Source organism: Equus caballus, chromosome 26 (genome assembly GCF_041296265.1).
Source record: "Equus caballus isolate H_3958 breed thoroughbred chromosome 26, TB-T2T, whole genome shotgun sequence".
Taxonomy (NCBI): domain Eukaryota; kingdom Metazoa; phylum Chordata; class Mammalia; order Perissodactyla; family Equidae; genus Equus; species Equus caballus.
Genome location: NC_091709.1, coordinates 2,527,790 through 2,551,498, shown reverse-complemented (window position 1 = coordinate 2,551,498; position 23,709 = coordinate 2,527,790).

Below are 23,709 nucleotides of genomic sequence, written 5' to 3'. Positions count from 1 at the left end.
TGGCATACCCGGCAGGTGATTTTGGCGTGTCCGGCAGGTGTTTCTGGCGAGTCGAGCAGGTGGCTCCGGCATGCTCGGCAGGTGCTTCCGGCGTCTCCGGCACTTGGTTCTGGTGTGTCTGAGAGCTGGTTCCGGCATGTCCGGCAGATGATTCCGGAGTGTCCGCCAAGTGGTTCTGGCATACGCAGCAGGTGATTTTGGCGTGTCAGGGAGGTGGTACCGGTGAGTCGAGCAGGTGGTTCCGGCGTGCTCAGCAGGTGGTTCAGGCGGTTCTGGCAGGTGGTATCCGTCTGTTCGGGGTGTGGTTCCAGCATCTCATGAACACGTTTCTGGCACGTTTGAGATGTGGTTCCAGCCGGCCCGACAGGTGTTTCCGCAGTGTCCGCCAAGCGGTTCTGGCGTAGTTGGCAGGTGATTTTGGCATGACCGGCAGGTGGTTCCAGCAAGCCTGGCAGGTGATTCCAAAGTGTTCACCAACTGGTTGTGGCGTAGCCGGCAGGTGATTTTTGCGTGATCGGCAGGTGGTTCTGGCGAGTCGAGCAGGTGGTTCCGGCGTGCTCGGCTGGTGCTTCCGGGGTCATTGGCACGGGTTTCTGGCATGTCTGAGAGGTGGTTCCTGCATGCCCGGCAAGTGATTCCGGAGTGTTCGCCAAGTGGTTCTGGCATAGCCGGCAGGTGATTTTGCATGTCCTGCGGTCGTTCCGGCGGGTCGAGCCGGTGGTTCCGGCGTGTCCGGCAGGTGGTTCCGGTCTGTCCGGCAGGTGGTTCTGTGGTGTCCGGCACGAGGTTCAGTCTGAGAGGCTGTGCCGGCATGCCCCTCACGTGATTCCGGCTTGTCCCCGAAGTGGTGCTGGTGTAGCGGGCAGGTGATTTTGGCGTGATCGTCAGGTGGTTCAGGCGAGTTGAGCAGGTGGTTCCGGTGTGCTCGGCTGGTGCTTCCGGGGTCATTGGCACGGGGTTCTGGCATGTCTGAGAGGTGGTTCCTGCATGCCCGGCAAGTGATTCCGGAGTGTTCGCCAAGTGGTTCTGGCATAGTCGGCAGGTGATTTTGGCATGTCCGGCAGGTGGTTCAGGCGAGTTGAGCAGGTGGTTCCAACGTGCTTGGCAGGTGCTTCCGGCGTCTCCGGCACGTGTTGATGTCACATCTGACAGGTGGTTCCGGCATGCCCGAAAGGTGATTCCGGTCTGTCCGGTAGGTGGTTCCAGCCTGCACGGCATGTGGTTCTGGTACGTCTCAGAGGTGGTTGCGCATGCCCAACAGGTGATTCCGGACTGTCCGCCACATGGTTCTGGCACGTCTGAGAGGTGGTTCCGGCATGCCCGGCAGGTCATCCCAGAGAGTCCTCCAAGTGGTTCTGGCATAACACGCAGGTGATTTTGGCGTGTCTGGCTGGTTGTTCCGTTGTGCTTGGCAGGTGGTTCAGGCTTGGCCGGCAGGTGGTTCCAGACTGTCCAGGACGTGTTTCCAGCTTCTCCGGCAGGTGGTTCTGGTACGTGTGAGAGGTGGTTCCGCCATGGCTGGCAGGTGATCCCGGACTGTCCCCCAGGTGGTTCTGGCATAGCCAGCAGTTAATATTGGCCTGTCCGGCCGGTGGTTCCAGACAGTCGAACAGGTGGCTCAGGCGTGCTCGGCAGGTGGTTCCGGTCTGTCCGCTAGGTGATTCCGGCGTGTCTGGCACGTGCTTCCGGCACGTCTGAGAGGTGGTTCCGGCATGCGCGACAGGTGATTTCGGAGTGTCCGCCAGGTGGTTCTGGCGTACCCGGCAGGTGATTTTGGCGTGTCCGGCAGGTGTTTCTGGCGAGTCGAGCAGGTGGCTCCGGCATGCTCGGCAGGTGCTTCCGGCGTCTCCGGCACGTGGTTCTGGTGTGTCTGAGAGCTGGTTCCGGCATGTCCGGCAGATGATTCCGGAGTGTCCGCCAAGTGGTTCTGGCATACCCGGCTGGTGATTTGGGCATGTCAGGTAGGTGGTTCTGGCGAGTCGAGCAGGTGTCTCCGGCGTGCTCGGCAGGTTGTTCAGACGGGTCTGGCAGGTGTTTTCCGTCTGTTCGGGGTGTGGTTCCAGCATCTCATGCACATGGTTCTGGCACGTGTGAGATGTGGTTCCGGCCGGCCCGACAGGTGTTTCCACAGTGTCCGCCCAGTGGTACTGGCGTAGTTGGCAGGTGATTTTGGCATGACCGGCAGGTGGTTCCAGCAAGCCCGGCAGGTGATTCCGAAGTGTTCCCCAACTGGTTGTGGCGTAGCCGGCAGGTGATTTTTGCATGTCCGGCAGGTGGTTCTGGCGAGTCGAGCAGGTGGTTCCGGCGTGCTCGGCAGGTGCTTCCGGGGTCATTGGCACGTGGTTCTGGCATATCTGAGAGGTGGTTCCGGCATGCCCGGCAGGTGATTCCGGAGTGTTCGCCAAGTGTTTCTGGCGTAGCCGGCAGGTGATTTTGCATGTCCAGCGGTCGTTCCGGCGGGTCGAGCCGGTGGTTCCGGCGTGTCCGGCAGGTGGTTCCGGTCTGTCCAGCAGGTGGTTCTGTGGTGTCCGGCACGAGGTTCAGTCTGAGAGGCTGTGCCGGCATGCCCCTCACGTGATTCCGGCTTGTCCCCGAAGTGGTGCTGGTGTAGCGGGCAGGTGATTTTGGCGTGTCCGGCAGGTGGTTCAGGCGAGTTGAGCAGGTGGTTCCGGCGTGCTCGGCTGGTGCTTCCGGGGTCATTGGCATGGGGTTCTGGCATGTCTGAGAGGTGGTTCCTGCATGCCCGGCAAGTGATTCCGGAGTGTTCGCCAAGTGGTTCTCGCATAGTCGGCAGGTGATTTTGGCATGTCCGGCAGGTGGTTCAGGCGATTTGAGCAGGTGGTTCCAACGTGCTTGGCAGGTGCTTCCGGCGTCTCCGGCACGTGTTTCTGTCACATCTGACAGGTGGTTCCGGCATGCCCGAAAGGTGATTCCGGTCTGTCCGGTAGGTGGTTCCAGCCTGCACGGCATGTGGTTCTGGTACGTCTCAGAGGTGGTTGCGCATGCCCAACAGGTGATTCCGGACTGTCCGCCACATGGTTCTGGCACGTCTGAGAGGTGGTTCCGGCATGCCCGGCAGGTCATCCCAGAGAGTCCTCCAAGTGGTTCTGGCATAACACGCAGGTGATTTTGGCGTGTCTGGCTGGTTGTTCCGTTGTGCTTGGCAGGTGGTTCAGGCTTGGCCGGCAGGTGGTTCCAGACTGTCCAGGACGTGTTTCCAGCTTCTCCGGCAGGTGGTTCTGGTACGTGTGAGAGGTGGTTCCGCCATGGCTGGCAGGTGATCCCGGACTGTCCCCAAGGTGGTTCTGGCATAGCCAGCAGTTAATATTGGCCTGTCCGGCCGGTGGTTCCAGACAGTCGAACAGGTGGCTCAGGCGTGCTCGGCAGGTGGTTCCGGTCTGTCCGCTAGGTGATTCCGGCGTGTCTGGCACGTGCTTCCGGCACGTCTGAGAGGTGGTTCCGGCATGCGCGACAGGTGATTTCGGAGTGTCCGCCAGGTGGTTCTGGCGTACCCGGCAGGTGATTTTGGCGTGTCCGGCAGGTGTTTCTGGCGAGTCGAGCAGGTGCCTCCGGCATGCTCGGCAGGTGCTTCCGGCGTCTCCGGCACGTGGTTCTGGTGTGTCTGAGAGCTGGTTCCGGCATGTCCGGCAGATGATTCCGGAGTGTCCGCCAAGTGGTTCTGGCATACCCGGCTGGTGATTTGGGCATGTCAGGTAGGTGGTTCTGGCGAGTCGAGCAGGTGTCTCCGGCGTGCTCGGCAGGTTGTTCAGACGGGTCTGGCAGGTGTTTTCCGTCTGTTCGGGGTGTGGTTCCAGCATCTCATGCACATGGTTCTGGCACGTGTGAGATGTGGTTCCGGCCGGCCCGACAGGTGTTTCCACAGTGTCCGCCCAGTGGTACTGGCGTAGTTGGCAGGCGATTTTGGCATGACCGGCAGGTGGTTCCAGCAAGCCCGGCAGGTGATTCCGAAGTGTTCCCCAACTGGTTGTGGCGTAGCCGGCAGGTGATTTTTGCATGTCCGGCAGGTGGTTCTGGCGAGTCGAGCAGGTGGTTCCGGCGTGCTCGGCAGGTGCTTCCGGGGTCATTGGCACGTGGTTCTGGCATATCTGAGAGGTGGTTCCGGCATGCCCGGCAGGTGATTCCGGAGTGTTCGCCAAGTGTTTCTGGCGTAGCCGGCAGGTGATTTTGCATGTCCAGCGGTCGTTCCGGCGGGTCGAGCCGGTGGTTCCGGCGTGTCCGGCAGGTGGTTCCGGTCTGTCCAGCAGGTGGTTCTGTGGTGTCCGGCACGAGGTTCAGTCTGAGAGGCTGTGCCGGCATGCCCCTCACGTGATTCCGGCTTGTCCCCGAAGTGGTGCTGGTGTAGCGGGCAGGTGATTTTGGCGTGTCCGGCAGGTGGTTCAGGCGAGTTGAGCAGGTGGTTCCGGCGTGCTCGGCTGGTGCTTCCGGGGTCATTGGCATGGGGTTCTGGCATGTCTGAGAGGTGGTTCCTGCATGCCCGGCAAGTGATTCCGGAGTGTTCGCCAAGTGGTTCTCGCATAGTCGGCAGGTGATTTTGGCATGTCCGGCAGGTGGTTCAGGCGATTTGAGCAGGTGGTTCCAACGTGCTTGTCAGGTGCTTCCGGCGTCTCCGGCACGTGTTTCTGTCACATCTGACAGGTGGTTCCGGCATGCCCGAAAGGTGATTCCGGTCTGTCCGGTAGGTGGTTCCAGCCTGCACGGCATGTGGTTCTGGTACGTCTCAGAGGTGGTTGCGCATGCCCAACAGGTGATTCCGGACTGTCCGCCACATGGTTCTGGCACGTCTGAGAGGTGGTTCCGGCATGCCCGGCAGGTCATCCCAGAGAGTCCTCCAAGTGGTTCTGGCATAACACGCAGGTGATTTTGGCGTGTCTGGCTGGTTGTTCCGTTGTGCTTGGCAGGTGGTTCAGGCTTGGCCGGCAGGTGGTTCCAGACTGTCCAGGACGTGTTTCCAGCTTCTCCGGCAGGTGGTTCTGGTACGTGTGAGAGGTGGTTCCGCCATGGCTGGCAGGTGATCCCAGACTGTCCCCCAGGTGGTTCTGGCATAGCCAGCAGTTAATATTGGCCTGTCCGGCCGGTGGTTCCAGACAGTCGAACAGGTGGCTCAGGCGTGCTCGGCAGGTGGTTCCGGTCTGTCCGCTAGGTGATTCCGGCGTGTCTGGCACGTGCTTCCGGCACGTCTGAGAGGTGGTTCCGGCATGCGCGACAGGTGATTTCGGAGTGTCCGCCAGGTGGTTCTGGCGTACCCGGCAGGTGATTTTGGCGTGTCCGGCAGGTGTTTCTGGCGAGTCGAGCAGGTGGCTCCGGCATGCTCGGCAGGTGCTTCCGGCGTCTCCGGCACGTGGTTCTGGTGTGTCTGAGAGCTGGTTCCGGCATGTCCGGCAGATGATTCCGGAGTGTCCGCCAAGTGGTTCTGGCATACCCGGCTGGTGATTTGGGCATGTCAGGTAGGTGGTTCTGGCGAGTCGAGCAGGTGTCTCCGGCGTGCTAGGCAGGTTGTTCAGACGGGTCTGGCAGGTGTTTTCCGTCTGTTCGGGGTGTGGTTCCAGCATCTCATGCACATGGTTCTGGCACGTGTGAGATGTGGTTCCGGCTGGCCCGACAGGTGTTTCCACAGTGTCCGCCCAGTGGTACTGGCGTAGTTGGCAGGTGATTTTGGCATGACCGGCAGGTGGTTCCAGCAAGCCCGGCAGGTGATTCCGAAGTGTTCCCCAACTGGTTGTGGCGTAGCCGGCAGGTGATTTTTGCGTGTCCGGCAGGTGGTTCTGGCGAGTCGAGCAGGTGGTTCCGGCGTGCTCGGCAGGTGCTTCCGGGGTCATTGGCACGTGGTTCTGGCATATCTGAGAGGTGGTTCCGGCATGCCCGGCAGGTGATTCCGGAGTGTCCGCCAAGTGTTTCTGGCGTAGCCGGCAGGTGATTTTGCATGTCCAGCGGTCGTTCCGGCGGGTCGAGCCGGTGGTTCCGGCGTGTCCGGCAGGTGTTTCCGGTCTGTCCGGCAGGTGGTTCTGTGGTGTCCGGCACGAGGTTCAGTCTGAGAGGCTGTGCCGGCATGCCCCTCACGTCATTCCGGCTTGTCCCCGAAGTGGTGCTGGTGTAGCGGGAAGGTGATTTTGGCGTGTCCGGCAGGTGGTTCAGGCGAGTTGAGCAGGTGGTTCCAACGTGCTTGGCAGGTGCTTCCGGCGTCTCCGGCACGTGTTTCTGGCACATCTGACTGGTGGTTCCGGCATGCCCGGCATGTCATCCCAGAGAGTCCTCCAAGTGGTTCTGGCATAACACGCAGGTGATTTTGGCGTGTCTGGCAGGTTGTTCCGTTGTGCTTGGCAGGTGGTTCAGGCTTGGCCGGCAGGTGGTTCCAGACTGTCCAGGACGTGTTTCCAGCTTCTCCGGCAGGTGGTTCTGGTACGTGTGAGAGGTGGTTCCGCCATGGCTGGCAGGTGATCCCGGACTGTCCCCCAGGTGGTTCTGGCATAGCCAGCAGTTAATATTGGCCTGTCCGGCCGGTGGTTCCAGACAGTCGAACAGGTGGCTCCGGCGTGCTCGGCAGGTGGTTCCGGTCTGTCCGCTAGGTGATTCCGGCGTGTCCGGCACGTGCTTCCGGCACGTCTGAGAGGTGGTTCCGGCATGCGCGACAGGTGATTTCGGAGTGTCCGCCAGGTGGTTCTGGCGTACCCGGCAGGTGATTTTGGCGTGTCCGGCAGGTGTTTCTGGCGAGTCGAGCAGGTGGCTCCGGCATGCTCGGCAGGTGCTTCCGGCGTCTCCGGCACGTGGTTCTGGTGTGTCTGAGAGCTGGTTCCGGCATGTCCGGCAGATGATTCCGGAGTGTCCGCCAAGTGGTTCTGGCATACCCGGCTGGTGATTTGGGCATGTCAGGTAGGTGGTTATGGCGAGTCGAGCAGGTGTCTCCGGCGTGCTCGGCAGGTTGTTCAGACGGGTCTGGCAGGTGTTTTCCGTCTGTTCGGGGTGTGGTTCCAGCATCTCATGCACATGGTTCTGGCACGTGTGAGATGTGGTTCCGGCCGGCCCGACAGGTGTTTCCACAGTGTCCGCCCAGTGGTACTGGCGTAGTTGGCAGGTGATTTTGGCATGACCGGCAGGTGGTTCCAGCAAGCCCGGCAGGTGATTCCGAAGTGTTCCCCAACTGGTTGTGGCGTAGCCGGCAGGTGATTTTTGCATGTCCGGCAGGTGGTTCTGGCGAGTCGAGCAGGTGGTTCCGGCGTGCTCGGCAGGTGCTTCCGGGGTCATTGGCACGTGGTTCTGGCATATCTGAGAGGTGGTTCCGGCATGCCCGGCAGGTGATTCCGGAGTGTTCGCCAAGTGTTTCTGGCGTAGCCGGCAGGTGATTTTGCATGTCCAGCGGTCGTTCCGGCGGGTCGAGCCGGTGGTTCCGGCGTGTCCGGCAGGTGGTTCCGGTCTGTCCGGCAGGTGGTTCTGTGGTGTCCGGCACGAGGTTCAGTCTGAGAGGCTGTGCCGGCATGCCCCTCACGTGATTCCGGCTTGTCCCCGAAGTGGTGCTGGTGTAGCGGGCAGGTGATTTTGGCGTGTCCGGCAGGTGGTTCAGGCGAGTTGAGCAGGTGGTTCCGGCGTGCTCGGCTGGTGCTTCCGGGGTCATTGGCATGGGGTTCTGGCATGTCTGAGAGGTGGTTCCTGCATGCCCGGCAAGTGATTCCGGAGTGTTCGCCAAGTGGTTCTCGCATAGTCGGCAGGTGATTTTGGCATGTCCGGCAGGTGGTTCAGGCGATTTGAGCAGGTGGTTCCAACGTGCTTGGCCGGTGCTTCCGGCGTCTCCGGCACGTGTTTCTGTCACATCTGACAGGTGGTTCCGGCATGCCCGAAAGGTGATTCCGGTCTGTCCGGTAGGTGGTTCCAGCCTGCACGGCATGTGGTGCTGGTACGTCTCAGAGGTGGTTGCGCATGCCCAACAGGTGATTCCGGACTGTCCGCCACATGGTTCTGGCACGTCTGAGAGGTGGTTCCGGCATGCCCGGCAGGTCATCCCAGAGAGTCCTCCAAGTGGTTCTGGCATAACACGCAGGTGATTTTGGCGTGTCTGGCTGGTTGTTCCGTTGTGCTTGGCAGGTGGTTCAGGCTTGGCCGGCAGGTGGTTCCAGACTGTCCAGGACGTGTTTCCAGCTTCTCCGGCAGGTGGTTCTGGTACGTGTGAGAGGTGGTTCCGCCATGGCTGGCAGGTGATCCCGGACTGTCCCCCAGGTGGTTCTGGCATAGCCAGCAGTTAATATTGGCCTGTCCGGCCGGTGGTTCCAGACAGTCGAACAGGTGGCTCCGGCGTGCTCGGCAGGTGGTTCCGGTCTGTCCGCTAGGTGATTCCGGCGTGTCCGGCACGTGCTTCCGGCACGTCTGGAGGTGGTTCCGGCATGCGCGACCGGTGATTTCGGAGTGTCCGCCAGGTGGTTCTGGCGTACCCGGCAGGTGATTTTGGCGTGTCCAGCAGGTGTTTCTGGCGAGTCGAGCAGGTGGCTCCGGCATGCTCGGCAGGTGCTTCCGGCGTCTCCGGCACGTGGTTCTGGTGTGCCTGAGAGCTGGTTCCGGCATGTCCGGCAGATGATTCCGGAGTGTCCGCCAAGAGGTTCTGGCATACCCGGCTGGTGATTTTGGCATGTCAGGTAGGTGGTTCCGGTGAGTCGAGCAGGTGGCTCCGGCGTGCTCGGCAGGTTGTTCAGACGGGTCTGGCAGGTGTTTTCCGTCTGTTCGGGGTGTGGTTCCAGCATCTCATGCACATGGTTCTGGCACGTGTGAGATGTGGTTCCGGCCGGCCCGACAGGTGTTTCCACAGTGTCCGCCAAGTGGTACTGGCGTAGTTGGCAGGTGATTTTGGCATGACCGGCAGGTGGTTCCAGCAAGCCCGGCAGGTGATTCCGAAGTGTTCCCCAACTGGTTGTGGCGTAGCCGGCAGGTGATTTTTGCGTGTCCGGCAGGTGGTTCTGGCGAGTCGAGCAGGTGGTTCCGGCGTGCTCGGCAGGTGCTTCCGGGGTCATCGGCACGTGGTTCTGGCTTATCTGAGAGGTGGTTCCGGCATGCCCGGCAGGTGATTCCGGAGTGTTCGCCAAGTGTTTCCGGCGTAGCCGGCAGGTGATTTTGCATGTCCAGCGGTCATTCCGGCGGGTCGAGCCGGTGGTTCCGGCGTGTCCGGCAGGTGGTTCCGGTCTGTCCGGCAGGTGGTTCTGTGGTGTCCGGCACGAGGTTCACTCTGAGAGGCTGTGCCGGCATGCCCCTCACGTGATTCCGGCTTGTCCCCGAAGTGGTGCTGGTGTAGCGGGCAGGTGATTTTGGCGTGTCCGGCAGGTGGTTCAGGCGAGTTGAGCAGGTGGTTGCGACGTGCTCGGCAGGTGCTTCCGGCGTCTCCGGCACGTGTTTCTGGCACATCTGACTGGTGGTTCCGGCATGCCCAAAAGTTGATTCCGGTCTGTCCGGTAGGTGGTTCCGGCGTGCACGGCACGTGGTTCTGGTACGTCTCAGAGGTGGTTGCGTATGCCCAACAGGTGATTCCGGACTGTCCGCCACGTGCTTCTGGCACGTCTGAGAGGTGGTTCCAACATGCCCGGCAGGTCATTTCGGAGAGTCGTCCAAGTGGTTCTGGCGTAGCCCGCAGGTGATTTTGGCGTGTCCGGCAGGTGGTTCAGGCGAGTTGAGCAGGTGTTTCCGGCGTGCTCGGCTGGTGCTTCCGGGGTCATTGGCACGGGGTTCTGGCATGTCTGAGAGGTGGTTCCTGCATGCCCGGCAAGTGATTCCGGAGTGTTCGCCAAGTGGTTCTGGCATAGTCGGCAGGTGATTTTGGCATGTCCGGCAGGTGGTTCAGGCGAGTTGAGCAGGTGGTTCCAACGTGCTTGGCAGGTGCTTCCGGCGTCTCCGACACGTGTTTCTGGCACATCTGACAGGTGGTTCCGGCATGCCCGAAAGGTGATTCCGGTCTGTCCGGTAGGTGGTTCCAGCCTGCACGGCATGTGGTTCTGGTACGTCTCAGAGGTGGTTGCGCATGCCCAACAGGTGATTCCGGACTGTCCGCCACATGGTTCTGGCACGTCTGAGAGGTGGTTCCGGCATGCCCGGCAGGTCATCCCAGAGAGTCCTCCAAGTGGTTCTGGCATAACACGCAGGTGATTTTGGCGTGTCTGGCAGGTTGTTCCGTTGTGCTTGGCAGGTGGTTCAGGCTTGGCCGGCAGGTGGTTCCAGACTGTCCAGGACGTGTTTCCAGCTTCTCCGGCAGGTGGTTCTGGTACGTGTGAGAGGTGGTTCCGCCATGGCTGGCAGGTGATCCCGGACTGTCCCCCAGGTGGTTCTGGCATAGCCAGCAGTTAATATTGGCCTGTCCGGCAGGTGGTTCCAGCCAGTCGAACAGGTGGCTCCGGCGTGCTCGGCAGGTGGTTCCGGTCTGTCCGCTAGGTGATTCCGGCGTGTCCGGCACGTGCTTCCGGCACGTCTGAGAGGTGGTTCCGGCATGCGCGACAGGTGATTTCGGAGTGTCCGCCAGGTGGTTCTGGCGTACCCGGCAGGTGATTTTGGCGTGTCCGGCAGGTGTTTCTGGCGAGTCGAATAGGTGGCTCCGGCATGCTCGGCAGGTGCTTCCGGCGTCTCCGGCACGTGGTTCTGGTGTGTCTGAGAGCTGGTTCCGGCATGTCCGGCAGATGATTCCGGAGTGTCCGCCAAGTGGTTCTGGCATACCCGGCTGGTGATTTGGGCATGTCAGTTACTTGGTTCCGGCGAGTCGAGCAGGTGGCTCCGGCGTGCTCGGCAGGTTGTTCAGACGGGTCTGGCAGGTGTTTTCCGTCTGTTCGGGGTGTGGTTCCAGCATCTCATGCACATGGTTCTGGCACGTGTGAGATGTGGTTCTGGCCGGCCCGACAGGTGTTTCCACAGTGTCCGCCAAGTGGTACTGGCGTAGTTGGCAGGTGATTTTGGCATGACCGGCAGGTGGTTCCAGCAAGCCCGGCAGGTGATTCCGAAGTGTTCCCCAACTGGTTGTGGCGTAGCGGGCAGGTGATTTTTGCGTGTCCGGCAGGTGGTTCTGGCGAGTCGAGCAGGTGGTTCCGGCGTGCTCGGCAGGTGCTTCCGGGGTCATTGGCACGTGGTTCTGGCATATCTGAGAGGTGGTTCCGGCATGCCCGGCAGGTGATTCCGGAGTGTTCGCCAAGTGTTTCCGGCATAGCCGGCAGGTGATTTTGCATGTCCAGCGGTCGTTCCGGCGGGTCGAGCCGGTGGTTCCTGCGTGTCCGCCAGGTGGTTCCGGTCTGTCCGGCAGGTGGTTCTGTGGTGTCCGGCACGAGGTTCAGTCTGAGAGGCTGTGCCGGCATGCCCCTCACGTGATTCCGGCTTGTCCCCGAAGTGGTGCTGGTGTAGCGGGCAGGTGATTTTGGTGTGTCCGGCAGGTGGTTCAGGCGAGTTGAGCAGGTGGTTGTGGTGTGCTCGGCTGGTGCTTCCGGGGTCATTGGCACGGGGTTCTGGCATGTCTGAGAGGTGGTTCCTGCATGCCCGGCAAGTGATTCCGGAGTGTTCGCCAAGTGGTTCTGGCATAGTCGGCAGGTGATTTTGGCATGTCCGGCAGGTGGTTCAGGGGAGTTGAGCAGGTGGTTCCAACGTGCTTGGCATGTGCTTCCGGCGTCTCCGGCACGTGTTTCTGTCACATCTGACAGGTGGTTCCGGCATGCCCGAAAGGTGATTCCGGTATGTCCGGTAGGTGGTTCCAGCCTGCACGGCATGTGGTTCTGGTACGTCTCAGAGGTGGTTGCGCATGCCCAACAGGTGATTCCGGACTGTCCGCCACATGGTTCTGGCACGTCTGAGAGGTGGTTCCGGCATGCCCGGCAGGTCATCCCAGAGAGTCCTCCAAGTGGTTCTGGCATAACACGCAGGTGATTTTGGCGTGTCTGGCCGGTTGTTCCGTTGTGCTTGGCAGGTGGTTCAGGCTTGGCCGGCAGGTGGTTCCAGACTGTCCAGGACGTGTTTCCAGCTTCTCCGGCAGGTGGTTCTGGTACGTCTGAGAGGTGGTTCCGCCATGGCTGGCAGGTGATCCCGGACTGTCCCCCAGGTGGTTCTGGCATAGCCAGCAGTTAATATTGGCCTGTCCGGCAGGTGGTTCCAGCCAGTCGAACAGGTGGCTCCGGCGTGCTCGGCAGGAGGTTCCGGTCTGTCCGCTAGGTGATTCCGGCGTGTCCGGCAGGTGCTTCCGGCACGTCTCAGAGGTGGTTCCGGCATGCGCGACAGGTGATTTCGGAGTGTCCGCCAGGTTGTTCTGGCGTACCCGGTAGGTGATTTTGGCATGTCCGGCAGGTGTTTCTGGCGAGTCGAGCAGGTGGCTCCGGCATGCTCGGCAGGTGCTTCCGGCGTCTCCGGCACGTGGTTCTGGTGTGTCTGAGAGCTGGTTCCGGCATGTCCGGCAGATGATTCCGGAGTGTCCGCCAAGAGGTTCTGGCATACCCGGCTGGTGATTTGGGCATCTCAGGTAGGTGGTTCCAGCGAGTCGAGCAGGTGGCTCCGGCGTGCTCGGCAGGTTGTTCAGACGGGTCTGGCAGGTGTTTTCCGTCTGTTCGGGGTGAGGTTCCAGCATCTCATGCACATGGTTCTGGCACGTCTGAGATGTGGTTCCGGCCGGCCCGACAGGTGTTTCCACAGTGTCCGCCAAGTGGTACTGGCGTATTTGGCAGGTGATTTTGGCATGACCGGCAGGTGGTTCCAGCAAGCCCGGCAGGTGATTCCGAAGTGCTCCCCAACTGGTTGTGGCGTAGCCGGCAGGTGATTTTTGCGTGTCCGGCAGGTGGTTCTGGCGAGTCGAGCAGGTGGTTCCGGCGTGCTCGGCAGGTGCTTCCGGGGTCATTGGCACCTGGTTCTGGCTTATCTGAGAGGTGGTTCCGGCATGCCCGGCAGGTGATTCCGGAGTGTTCGCCAAGTGTTTCCGGCGTAGCCGGCAGGTGATTTTGCATGTCCAGTGGTCGTTCCGGCGGGTCGAGCCAGTGGTTCCGGCGTGTCCGGCATGTGGTTCCGGTCTGTCCGACAGGTGGTTCTGTGGTGTCCGGCACGAGGTTCACTCTGAGAGGCTGTGCCGGCATGCCCCTCACGTGATTCCGGCTTGTCCCCGAAGTGGTGCTGGTGTAGCGGGCAGGTGATTTTGGCGTGTCCGGCAGGTGGTTCAGGCGAGTTGAGCAGGTGGTTGCGACGTGCTCGGCAGGTGCTTCCGGCGTCTCCGGCACGTGTTTCTGGCACATTTGACTGGTGGTTCCGGCATTCCCAAAAGTTGATTCCGGTCTGTCCGGTAGGTGGTTCCGGCGTGCACGGCACGTGGTTCAGGTACGTCTCAGAGTTGGTTGCGTATGCCCCACAGGTGATTCCGGACTGTCCGCCACGTGCTTCTGGCACGTCTGAGAGGTGGTTCCAACATGCCCGGCAGGTCATTTCGGAGAGTCGTCCAAGTGGTTCTGGCGTAGCCCGCTGGTGATTTTGGCGTGTCCGGCAGGTGGTTCCGCCATGCTCGGCAGGTGGTTCAGGCATGGCCGTCACGTGGTTCCAGTCTGTCCAGGACGTGCTTCCAGCCTCTCCGGCAGGTGGTTCTGGTACGTCTGAGAGGTGGTTCCGCCATGGCTGGCAGGTGATCCCGGACTGTCCCCCAGGTGGTTCTGGCATAGCCAGCAGTTAATATTGGCCTGTCCGGCAGGTGGTTCCAGCCAGTCGAACAGGTGGCTCCGGCGTGCTCGGCAGGTGGTTCCGGTCTGTCCGCTAGGTGATTCCGGCGTGTCCGGCACGTGCTTCCGGCACGTCTGAGAGGTGGTTCCGGCATGCGCGACAGGTGATTTCGGAGTGTCCGCCAGGTGGTTCTGGCGTACCCGGCAGGTGATTTTGGCGTGTCCGGCAGGTGTTTCTGGCGAGTGGAGCAGGTGGCTCCGGCATGCTCGGCAGGTGCTTCTGGCGTCTCCGGCACGTGGTTCTGGTGTGTCTGAGAGCTGGTTCCGGCATGTCCGGCAGATGATTCCGGAGTGTCCGCCAAGTGGTTCTGGCATACCCGGCTGGTGATTTGGGCATGTCAGGTAGGTGGTTCCGGCGAGTCGAGCAGGTGGCTCCGGCGTGCTCGGCAGGTTGTTCAGACGGGTCTGGCAGGTGTTTTCCGTCTGTTCGGGGTGTGGTTCCAGCATCTCATGCACATGGTTCTGGCACGTGTGAGATGTGGTTCCAGCCGGCCCGACAGGTGTTTCCACAGTGTCCGCCAAGTGGTACTGGCGTAGTTGGCAGGTGATTTTGGCATGACCGGCAGGTGGTTCCAGCAAGCCCGGCAGGTGATTCCGAAGTGTTCCCCAACTGGTTGTGGCGTAGCCGGCAGGTGATTTTTGCGTGTCCGGCAGGTGGTTCTGGCGAGTCGAGCAGGTGGTTCCGGCGTGCTCGGCAGGTGCTTCCGGGGTCATTGGCACGTGGTTCTGGCATATCTTGGAGGTGGTTCCGGCATGCCTGGCAGGTGATTCCGGAGTGTTCGCCAAGTGTTTCCGGCGTAGCCGGCAGGTGATTTTGCATGTCCAGCGGTCGTTCCGGCGGGTCGAGCCGGTGGTTCCGGCGTGTCCGGCAGGTGGTTCCGGTCTGTCCGGCAGGTGGTTCTGTGGTGTCCGGCACGAGGTTCAGTCTGAGAGGCTGTGCCGGCATGCCCCTCACGTGATTCCGGCTTGTCCCCGAAGTGGTGCTGGTGTAGCAGGCAGGTGATTTTGGCGTGTCCGGCAGGTGGTTCAGGCGAGTTGAGCAGGTGGTTCCGGTGTGCTTGGCTGGTGCTTCCGGGGTCATTGGCACGGGGTTCTGGCATGTCTGAGAGGTGGTTCCTGCATGCCCGGCAAGTGATTCCGGAGTGTTCGCCAAGTGGTTCTGGCCTAGTCGGCAGGTGATTTTGGCATGTCCGGCAGGTGGTTCAGGCGAGTTGAGCAGGTGGTTCCAACGTGCTTGGCAGGTGCTTCCGGCGTCTCCGGCACGTGTTTCTGGCACATCTGACAGGTGGTTCCGGCATGCCCGAAAGGTGATTCCGGTCTGTCCGGTAGGTGGTTCCAGCCTGCACGGCATGTGGTTCTGGTACGTCTCAGAGGTGGTTGCGCATGCCCAACAGGTGATTCCGGACTGTCCGCCACATGGTTCTGGCACGTCTGAGAGGTGGTTCCGGCATGCCCGGCAGGTCATCCCAGAGAGTCCTCCAAGTGGTTCTGGCATAACACGCAGGTGATTTTGGCGTGTCTGGCAGGTTGTTCCGTTGTGCTTGGCAGGTGGTTCAGGCTTGGCCGGCAGGTGGTTCCAGACTGTCCAGGACGTGTTTCCAGCTTCTCCGGCAGGTGGTTCTGGTACGTGTGAGAGGTGGTTCCGCCACGGCTGGCAGGTGATCCCGGACTGTCCCCCAGGTGGTTCTGGCATAGCCAGCAGTTAATATTGGCCTGTCCGGCAGGTGGTTCCAGCCAGTCGAACAGGTGGCTCCGGCGTGCTCGGCAGGTGTTTCCGGTCTGTCCGGTAGGTGATTCCGGCGTGTCCGGCACGTGCTTCCGGCACGTCTGAGAGGTGGTTCCGGCATGCGCGACAGGTGATTTCGGAGTGTCCGCCAGGTGGTTCTGGCGTACCCGGCAGGTGATTTTGGCGTGTCCGGCAGGTGTTTCTGGCGAGTCGAGCAGGTGGCTCCGGCATGCTCGGCAGGTGCTTCCGGTGTCTCCGGCACGTGGTTCTGGTGTGTCTGAGAGCTGGTTCCGGCATGTCCGGCAGATGATTCCGGAGTGTCCGCCAAGTGGTTCTGGCATACCCGGCTGGTGATTTTGGCATGTCAGTTACTTGGTTCCGGCGAGTCGAGCAGGTGGCTCCGGCGTGCTCGGCAGGTTGTTCAGACGGGTCTGGCAGGTGTTTTCCGTCTGTTCGGGGTGTGGTTCCAGCATCTCATGCACATGGTTCTGGCACGTGTGAGATGTGGTTCTGGCCGGCCCGACAGGTGTTTCCACAGTGTCCGCCAAGTGGTACTGGCGTAGTTGGCAGGTGATTTTGGCATGACCGGCAGGTGGTTCCAGCAAGCCCGGCAGGTGATTCCGAAGTGTTCCCCAACTGGTTGTGGCGTAGCCGGCAGGTGATTTTTGCGTGTCCGGCAGGTGGTTCTGGCGAGTCGAGCAGGTGGTTCCGGCGTGCTCGGCAGGTGCTTCCGGGGTCATTGGCACGTGGTTCTGGCATATCTGAGAGGTGGTTCCGGCATGCCCGGCAGGTGATTCCGGAGTGTTCGCCAAGTGTTTGCGGCGTAGCCGGCAGGTGATTTTGCATGTCCAGCGGTCGTTCCGGCGGGTCGAGCCGGTGGTTCCGGCGTGTCCGGCAGGTGGTCCGGTCTGTCCGGCAGGTGGTTCTGTGGTGTCCGGCACGAGGTTCAGTCTGAGAGGCTGTGCCGGCATGCCCCTCACGTCATTCCGGCTTGTCCCCGAAGTGGTGCTGGTGTAGCGGGCAGGTGATTTTGGCGTGTCCGGCAGGTGGTTCAGGCGAGTTGAGCAGGTGGTTCCGGCGTGCTCGGCTGGTGCTTCCGGGGTCATTGGCACGGGGTTCTGGCATGTCTGAGAGGTGGTTCCTGCATGCCCATCAAGTGATTCCGGAGTGTTCGCCAAGTGGTTCTGGCATAGTCGGCAGGTGATTTTGGCATGTCCGGCAGGTGGTTCAGGCGAGTTGAGCAGGTGGTTCCAACGTGCTTGGCAGGTGCTTCCGGCGTCTCCGGCACGTGTTTCTGGCACATCTGACAGGTGGTTCCGGCATGCCCGAAAGGTGATTCCGGTCTGTCCGGTAGGTGGTTCCAGCCTGCACGGCATGTGGTTCTGGTACGTCTCAGAGGTGGTTGCGCATGCCCAACAGGTGATTCCGGACTGTCCGCCACATGGTTCTGGCACGTCTGAGAGGTGGTTCCGGCATGCCCGGCAGGTCATCCCAGAGAGTCCTCCAAGTGGTTCTGGCATAACACGCAGGTGATTTTGGCGTGTCTGGCAGGTTGTTCCGTTGTGCTTGGCAGGTGGTTCAGGCTTGGCCGGCAGGTGGTTCCAGACTGTCCAGGACGTGTTTCCAGCTTCTCCGGCAGGTGGTTCTGGTACGTGTGAGAGGTGGTTCCGCCATGGCTGGCAGGTGATCCCGGACTGTCCCCCAGGTGGTTCTGGCATAGCCAGCAGTTAATATTGGCCTGTCCGGCAGGTGGTTCCAGCCAGTCGAACAGGTGGCTCCGGCGTGCTCGGCAGGTGTTTCCGGTCTGTCCGGTAGGTGATTCCGGCGTGTCCGGCACGTGCTTCCGGCACGTCTGAGAGGTGGTTCCGGCATGCGCGACAGGTGATTTCGGAGTGTCCGCCAGGTGGTTCTGGCGTACCCGGCAGGTGATTTTGGCGTGTCCGGCAGGTGTTTCTGGCGAGTCGAGCAGGTGGCTCCAGCATGCTCGGCAGGTGCTTCCGGCGTCTCCGGCACGTGGTTCTGGTGTGTCTGAGAGCTGGTTCCGGCATGTCCGGCAGATGATTCCGGAGTGTCCGCCAAGTGGTTCTGGCATACCCGGCTGGTGATTTGGGCATGTCAGGTAGGTGGTTCCGGCGAGTCGAGCAGGTGGCTCCGGGGTGCTCGGCAGGTTGTTCAGACGGGTCTGGCAGGTGTTTTCCGTCTGTTCGGGGTGTGGTTCCAGCATCTCATGCACATGGTTCTGGCACGTCTGAGATATGGTTCCGGCCGGCCCGACAGGTGTTTCCACAGTGTCCGCCAAGTGGTACTGGCGTAGTTGGCAGTTGATTTTGGCATGACCGGCAGGTGGTTCCAGCAAGCCCGGCAGGTGATTGCGAAGTGTTCCAGAACTGGTTGTGGAGTAGCCGGCAGGTGATTTTTGCATGTCCGGCAGGTGGTTCTGGCGAGTCGAGCAGGTGGTTCCGGCGTGCTCGGCAGGTGCTTCCGGGGTCATTGGCACGTGGTTCTGGCATATCTGAGAGGTGGTTCCTGCATGCCCGGCAAGTGATTCCGGAGTGTTCGCCAAGTGGTTCTGGCATAGTCGGCAGGTGATTTTGGCATGTCCGGCAGGTGGTTCAGGCGAGTTGAGCAGGTGGTTCCAACGAGCTTGCTAGGTGCTTCCGGTGTCTCCGGCACGTGTTTCTGTCACATCTGACAGGTGGTTCCGGCATGCCCGAAAGGTGATTCCGGTCTGTCCGGTAGGTGGTTCCAGCCTGCACGGCATGTGGTTCTGGTACGTCTCAGAGGTGGTTGCGCATGCCCAACAGGTGATTCGGGACTGTCCGCCACATGGTTCTGGCACGTCTGAGAGGTGGTTCCGGCATGCCCGGCAGGTCATCCCAGAGAGTCCTCCAAGTGGTTCTGGCATAACACGCAGGTGATTTTGGCGTGTCTGGCAGGTTGTTCCGTTGTGCTTGGCAGGTGGTTCAGGCTTGGCCGGCAGGTGGTTCCAGACTGTCCAGGACGTGTTTCCAGCTTCTCCGGCAGGTGGTTCTGGTACGTGTGAGAGGTGGTTCCGCCATGGCTGGCAGGTGATCCCGGACTGTCACCCAGGTGGTTCTGGCATAGCCAGCAGTTGATATTGGACTGTCCGGCAGGTGGTTCCAGCCAGTCGAACAGGTGGCTCCGGCGTGCTCGGCAGGTGGTTCCGGTCTGTCCGCTAGGTGATTCCGGCGTGTCCGGCACGTGCTTCCGGCACGTCTGAGAGGTGGTTCCGGCATGCGCGACAGGTGATTTCGGAGTGTCCGCCAGGTGGTTCTGGCGTACCCGGCAGGTGATTTTGGCGTGTCCGGCAGGTGTTTCTGGCGAGTCGAGCAGGTGGCTCCGGCATGCTCGGCAGGTGCTTCCGGCGTCTCCGGCACGTGGTTCTGGTGTGTCTGAGAGCTGGTTCCGGCATGTCCGGCAGATGATTCCGGAGTGTCCACCAAGTGGTTCTGGCATACCCGGCTGGTGATTTGGGCATGTCAGGTAGGTGGTTCCGGCGAGTCGAGCAGGTGGCTCCGGCGTGCTCGGCAGGTTGTTCAGACGGGTCTGGCAGGTGTTTTCCGTCTGTTCGGGGTGTGGTTCCAGCATCTCATGCACATGGTTCTGGCACGTCTGAGATGTGGTTCCGGCCGGCCCGACAGGTGTTTCCACAGTGTCCGCCAAGTGGTACTGGCGTAGTTGGCAGGTGATTTTGGCATGACCGGCAGGTGGTTCCTGCAAGCCCGGCAGGTGATTCCGAAGTGTTCCCCAACTGGTTGTGGCGTAGCCGGCAGGTGATTTTTGCGTGTCCGGCAGGTGGTTCTGGCGAGTCGAGCAGGTGGTTCCGGCGTGCTCGGCAGGTGCTTCCGGGGTCATTGGCACGTGGTTCTGGCATATCTGAGAGGTGGTTCCGGCATGCCCGGCAGGTGATTCCGGAGTGTTCGCCAAGTGTTTGCGGCGTAGCCGGCAGGTGATTTTGCATGTCCAGCGGTCGTTCCGGTGGGTCGAGCCGGTGGTTCCGGCGTGTCCGGCAGGTGGTTCCGGTCTGTCCGGCAGGTGGTTCTGTGGTGTCCGGCACGAGGTTCAGTCTGAGAGGCTGTGCCGGCATGCCCCTCACGTGATTCCGGCTTGTCCCCGAAGTGGTGCTGGTGTAGCGGGCAGGTGATTTTGGCGTGTCCGGCAGGTGGTTCAGGCGAGTTGAGCAGGTGGTTGCGACGTGCTCGGCAGGTGCTTCCGGCGTCTCCGGCACGTGTTTCTGGCACATCTGACTGGTGGTTCCGGCATGCCCAAAAGTTGATTCCGGTCTGTCCGGTAGGTGGTTCCGGCGTGCACGGCACGTGGTTCTGGTACGTCTCAGAGGTGGTTGCGTATGCCCAACAGGTGATTCCGGACTGTCCGCCACGTGCTTCTGGCACGTCTGAGAGGTGGTTCCAACATGCCCGGCAGGTCATTTCGGAGAGTCGTCCAAGTGGTTCTGGCGTAGCCCGCAGGTGATTTTGGCGTGTCCGGCAGGTGGTTCAGGCGAGTTGAGCAGGTGTTTCCGGCGTGCTCGGCTGGTGCTTCCGGGGTCATTGGCACGGGGTTCTGGCATGTCTGAGAGGTGGTTCCTGCATGCCCGGCAAGTGATTCCGGAGTGTTCGCCAAGTGGTTCTGGCATAGTCGGCAGGTGATTTTGGCATGTCCGGCAGGTGGTTCAGGCGAGTTGAGCAGGTGGTTCCAACGTGCTTGGCAGGTGCTTCCGGCGTCTCCGACACGTGTTTCTGGCACATCTGACAGGTGGTTCCGGCATGCCCGAAAGGTGATTCCGGTCTGTCCGGTAGGTGGTTCCAGCCTGCACGGCATGTGGTTCTGGTACGTCTCAGAGGTGGTTGCGCATGCCCAACAGGTGATTCCGGACTGTCCGCCACATGGTTCTGGCACGTCTGAGAGGTGGTTCCGGCATGCCCGGCAGGTCATCCCAGAGAGTCCTCCAAGTGGTTCTGGCATAACACGCAGGTGATTTTGGCGTGTCTGGCAGGTTGTTCCGTTGTGCTTGGCAGGTGGTTCAGGCTTGGCCGGCAGGTGGTTCCAGACTGTCCAGGACGTGTTTCCAGCTTCTCCGGCAGGTGGTTCTGGTACGTGTGAGAGGTGGTTCCGCCATGGCTGGCAGGTGATCCCGGACTGTCCCCCAGGTGGTTCTGGCATAGCCAGCAGTTAATATTGGCCTGTCCGGCAGGTGGTTCCAGCCAGTCGAACAGGTGGCTCCGGCGTGCTCGGCAGGTGGTTCCGGTCTGTCCGCTAGGTGATTCCGGCGTGTCCGGCACGTGCTTCCGGCACGTCTGAGAGGTGGTTCCGGCATGCGCGACAGGTGATTTCGGAGTGTCCGCCAGGTGGTTCTGGCGTACCCGGCAGGTGATTTTGGCGTGTCCGGCAGGTGTTTCTGGCGAGTCGAATAGGTGGCTCCGGCATGCTCGGCAGGTGCTTCCGGCGTCTCCGGCACGTGGTTCTGGTGTGTCTGAGAGCTGGTTCCGGCATGTCCGGCAGATGATTCCGGAGTGTCCGCCAAGTGGTTCTGGCATACCCGGCTGGTGATTTGGGCATGTCAGTTACTTGGTTCCGGCGAGTCGAGCAGGTGGCTCCGGCGTGCTCGGCAGGTTGTTCAGACGGGTCTGGCAGGTGTTTTCCGTCTGTTCGGGGTGTGGTTCCAGCATCTCATGCACATGGTTCTGGCACGTGTGAGATGTGGTTCTGGCCGGCCCGACAGGTGTTTCCACAGTGTCCGCCAAGTGGTACTGGCGTAGTTGGCAGGTGATTTTGGCATGACCGGCAGGTGGTTCCAGCAAGCCCGGCAGGTGATTCCGAAGTGTTCCCCAACTGGTTGTGGCGTAGCGGGCAGGTGATTTTTGCGTGTCCGGCAGGTGGTTCTGGCGAGTCGAGCAGGTGGTTCCGGCGTGCTCGGCAGGTGCTTCCGGGGTCATTGGCACGTGGTTCTGGCATATCTGAGAGGTGGTTCCGGCATGCCCGGCAGGTGATTCCGGAGTGTTCGCCAAGTGTTTCCGGCATAGCCGGCAGGTGATTTTGCATGTCCAGCGGTCGTTCCGGCGGGTCGAGCCGGTGGTTCCGGCGTGTCCGCCAGGTGGTTCCGGTCTGTCCGGCAGGTGGTTCTGTGGTGTCCGGCACGAGGTTCAGTCTGAGAGGCTGTGCCGGCATGCCCCTCACGTGATTCCGGCTTGTCCCCGAAGTGGTGCTGGTGTAGCGGGCAGGTGATTTTGGTGTGTCCGGCAGGTGGTTCAGGCGAGTTGAGCAGGTGGTTGTGGTGTGCTCGGCTGGTGCTTCCGGGGTCATTGGCACGGGGTTCTGGCATGTCTGAGAGGTGGTTCCTGCATGCCCGGCAAGTGATTCCGGAGTGTTCGCCAAGTGGTTCTGGCATAGTCGGCAGGTGATTTTGGCATGTCCGGCAGGTGGTTCAGGGGAGTTGAGCAGGTGGTTCCAACGTGCTTGGCATGTGCTTCCGGCGTCTCCGGCACGTGTTTCTGTCACATCTGACAGGTGGTTCCGGCATGCCCGAAAGGTGATTCCGGTATGTCCGGTAGGTGGTTCCAGCCTGCACGGCATGTGGTTCTGGTACGTCTCAGAGGTGGTTGCGCATGCCCAACAGGTGATTCCGGACTGTCCGCCACATGGTTCTGGCACGTCTGAGAGGTGGTTCCGGCATGCCCGGCAGGTCATCCCAGAGAGTCCTCCAAGTGGTTCTGGCATAACACGCAGGTGATTTTGGCGTGTCTGGCCGGTTGTTCCGTTGTGCTTGGCAGGTGGTTCAGGCTTGGCCGGCAGGTGGTTCCAGACTGTCCAGGACGTGTTTCCAGCTTCTCCGGCAGGTGGTTCTGGTACGTCTGAGAGGTGGTTCCGCCATGGCTGGCAGGTGATCCCGGACTGTCCCCCAGGTGGTTCTGGCATAGCCAGCAGTTAATATTGGCCTGTCCGGCAGGTGGTTCCAGCCAGTCGAACAGGTGGCTCCGGCGTGCTCGGCAGGAGGTTCCGGTCTGTCCGCTAGGTGATTCCGGCGTGTCCGGCAGGTGCTTCCGGCACGTCTCAGAGGTGGTTCCGGCATGCGCGACAGGTGATTTCGGAGTGTCCGCCAGGTTGTTCTGGCGTACCCGGTAGGTGATTTTGGCATGTCCGGCAGGTGTTTCTGGCGAGTCGAGCAGGTGGCTCCGGCATGCTCGGCAGGTGCTTACGGCGTCTCCGGCACGTGGTTCTGGTGTGTCTGAGAGCTGGTTCCGGCATGTCCGGCAGATGATTCCGGAGTGTCCGCCAAGAGGTTCTGGCATACCCGGCTGGTGATTTGGGCATCTCAGGTAGGTGGTTCCAGCGAGTCGAGCAGGTGGCTCCGGCGTGCTCGGCAGGTTGTTCAGACGGGTCTGGCAGTTGTTTTCCGTCTGTTCGGGGTGAGGTTCCAGCATCTCATGCACATGGTTCTGGCACGTCTGAGATGTGGTTCCGGCCGGCCCGACAGGTGTTTCCACAGTGTCCGCCAAGTGGTACTGGCGTATTTGGCAGGTGATTTTGGCATGACCGGCAGGTGGTTCCAGCAAGCCCGGCAGGTGATTCCGAAGTGCTCCCCAACTGGTTGTGGCGTAGCCGGCAGGTGATTTTTGCGTGTCCGGCAGGTGGTTCTGGCGAGTCGAGCAGGTGGTTCCGGCGTGCTCGGCAGGTGCTTCCGGGGTCATTGGCACCTGGTTCTGGCTTATCTGAGAGGTGGTTCCGGCATGCCCGGCAGGTGATTCCGGAGTGTTCGCCAAGTGTTTCCGGCGTAGCCGGCAGGTGATTTTGCATGTCCAGTGGTCGTTCCGGCGGGTCGAGCCAGTGGTTCCGGCGTGTCCGGCATGTGGTTCCGGTCTGTCCGGCAGGTGGTTCTGTGGTGTCCGGCACGAGGTTCACTCTGAGAGGCTGTGCCGGCATGCCCCTCACGTGATTCCGGCTTGTCCCCGAAGTGGTGCTGGTGTAGCGGGCAGGTGATTTTGGCGTGTCCGGCAGGTGGTTCAGGCGAGTTGAGCAGGTGGTTGCGACGTGCTCGGCAGGTGCTTCCGGCGTCTCCGGCACGTGTTTCTGGCACATTTGACTGGTGGTTCCGGCATTCCCAAAAGTTGATTCCGGTCTGTCCGGTAGGTGGTTCCGGCGTGCACGGCACGTGGTTCAGGTACGTCTCAGAGTTGGTTGCGTATGCCCCACAGGTGATTCCGGACTGTCCGCCACGTGCTTCTGGCACGTCTGAGAGGTGGTTCCAACATGCCCGGC